Source organism: Theobroma umbraticum, unplaced genomic scaffold (genome assembly GCF_002168275.2).
Source record: "Theobroma umbraticum cultivar Fairchild unplaced genomic scaffold, ASM216827v3 scaffold_20.0, whole genome shotgun sequence".
Taxonomy (NCBI): Eukaryota; Viridiplantae; Streptophyta; class Magnoliopsida; order Malvales; family Malvaceae; genus Theobroma; species Theobroma umbraticum.
In genome coordinates, this window is record NW_018397266.1 from 6,918,940 (window position 1) to 6,921,706 (window position 2,767).

General features: G+C 29.9%; 1 pseudogene; it reads left to right on the forward strand.

The window, feature by feature from the left end:
- The first annotated feature begins 1,498 nt into the window (after positions 1-1,498).
- LOC149526767 (uncharacterized) lies at positions 1,499-2,767 on the forward strand (annotated as a pseudogene).

A 2,767-nucleotide genomic window follows, 5' to 3' on the forward strand; every position in this document is an offset into this window, starting at 1 on the left:
TAGCCAAGATTAGGATATGAACTTAATGAATCTTTCTTCAAATTAATTTGCATATACATATAGTAAGTTAATTGGGAGAAATATTGTTATAAGAAACTTGATAGAGAGTCGTAAATAATTTAGGACTTTAGGTTAGCCACTTAATCCATTAATGTAAGTTAAGAGAAAGATACATTATTTAAATGAAGTATTGAGGGATATCATAATCTTAGGTATGGTAGTTGATTGAGATTTTTAAAACAAATTTGATGATTAATTTTAATTTAGTTTTACTTTTAGCTTGTTAGATTTAATTTTTCTTTTTAATAATTTCAATTTGGTTGTTTGAATAAGATTCTAGTGTGTTAATTTTAGTAGTTAACAATAAAAATTAATTTAATTCTCTGTGGGATCGATACTTTACTTTCTACTATAGTGCTTGAGTAATGATATGTGCACTTGTGTGGATAATCCAACAACAATATGGTTTTGCTAACTACAAAACTAACTAGTTAGCATAATCTTCAATTCTGTCGCATGTACAAAGGTGACTTTACACATTTCTTTCATCTCTAACAAAGTCATATATAATAAAATGCTATCCTCAATTAATATTTTTGGTTTTTTTGCCACTCCAATCTATCTTACCGAAAGAAAGAATCTGAAACATTTTTTATGAATGAAATATTTAAAATTTTGGAATAATTTACTTTTAATAGAAGAAATCATATAACATCCTAAATCTAGATCCAAAACCTAGTTTTAAAGTGAGATGTGGGGTAAGAAAAGAGAATGAGGGATCTCATTAATCATTATAGACTGACTAATCTTATGAGATTTTCCAAGTAAAACCATATTATTGCATATTAAGGAGATAAGAGAAAATGGAAAACCTAAATCAATTACTAGTACTATAATGATGAAATTGGGGAAAGGAAAATCAATGTTGAATAGAATTTGAAAAGCATGTTTTTTGTAAGAGGTGAACAAGCAGAGGGGTATGGTGATTTATACTTTCACTACATCAAATATGGTACCAAGAAAAGAAATGTTCACTGGAGGAATTTGGCTTGGAATATTCAGCTTATCAAGAAAAAAATTAATAATCAAATTTTTTCCTTTTCCTTTTTCTTATATTGTCAACATGAGCTATATAAGTGGTGTAATTATTAACCATAGGAATATCTTGGGGAGAATATTTCCTAATGTAATCTTTCCCTATATTCTTTTTACTTTAGTCATACTTCAAGGAAGTCTAGAATTAGAATACTTCCTTGGTTATTATTTACTTCACTTGCACATTGAGTAAGTTTATGTTTAGTTGACTATTATAAATAGCTCTCTAGTTAGTCTTTTATTTTTCATCAAGCAATTTAACTCTTTACTTAGATCTTATGTATTTTCTACATGGTATCAAAGCAGTTCTAATCCTAAAAGAACCCTCTAATACGAATCTCATATTCTGGAACCCATACCCAAACAATCACCATTATAATTTTTTCTGATCATTTGAAACTACATGGTAGAAACCAATTCTATTGTTCCAACCATACCAAACAACCCAACACCACCAATTATTGTCCACCAAGACAATTTTTTGTTTCCTACTAATAGCACACAAAATGAAATAAATTACACATTATGGTCTCAACTCATGGAGATACATATTAACGCTTGCAACAAAGATGGATATCTCATTGGAGAAGCAATAAACTTGCACTAAGAGATCCTAATCTTAGAACATGGATTACTAAAGATCACAAAGTGAAAAATTGGCTTATTGACTCAATGACTCTGTTGCTGATGCAGTGATTTATTTATCTTCTCATAGCCAAAGAGATATGGGAAGCTGTATCAGAAACCTTTTATGATTGATCAGGCAAGACATGTATTTTTGAATTGAATCAAAGATCTTTCTCTACCAAACAAAATGGTCAACCATTATAAACATACTATAATGAACTTGCAGCTATTTTTCAAGATATTTATCATAGGATTATCTCACAAAAAGGAACAGTTGAAGGTGTAGCTCAATTGTACTCTATGATGGCTAGGCTTTGAGTCCAATTAGGCTAGTTATCCATCTACACAAAGATCCATTACAAGATATACAGTTTTTCTTGATGATTCTTTAATGAGCTGGAAATCTAAAAAGCAAAGTGATGTGGCAAAGTGCTCTATAGAGGCTAAATACAAGGCTATGTCTATTGTTTGTTGTGGAGTGATTTAGTTGTTGTCACTTATGGAAAACTTTGGTATTAATCATTCTAATGTTTTTAAAATATTTTATGATAATCAATCTGCATTAAGTATGAGTAAGAATCCTGTATTTCATGAATGAATGAAGCATATTGAGGTTAACGATCATTTTGTCAAACATAAAGTGCTTACAAGAGTTGTGAAGCCTTCTTATATTTTGACAAGCTGTCAATTGGCAAATTTGTTTACAAAAGCTCTACTGCTTAAACAGTTTTCCTTTTTACTGAGCAAGATGTGCATCTTCAACACCCATGCACATCTTGAAGTGATGTTACAGATTAAGGACACGTGTAAAGTCACCTTTATACATGTGATGGAATTAAAGAATAAGTTAATTAGTTAGTTTTGTAGCTAGTAAACCATGCTGTGGTTAATTTTCTGTTAGTATGATTTCTTTCTTGTATATAAACATCTAACCATGTATCATATAATGAGATGCATCACTTTACTGCTCATATTCCTCTCCTAAACTTTCTTCTTCCTTCTATTTCTCTCTGGTTCATCTTTGTTTTTAAACCCAAAAAACTAA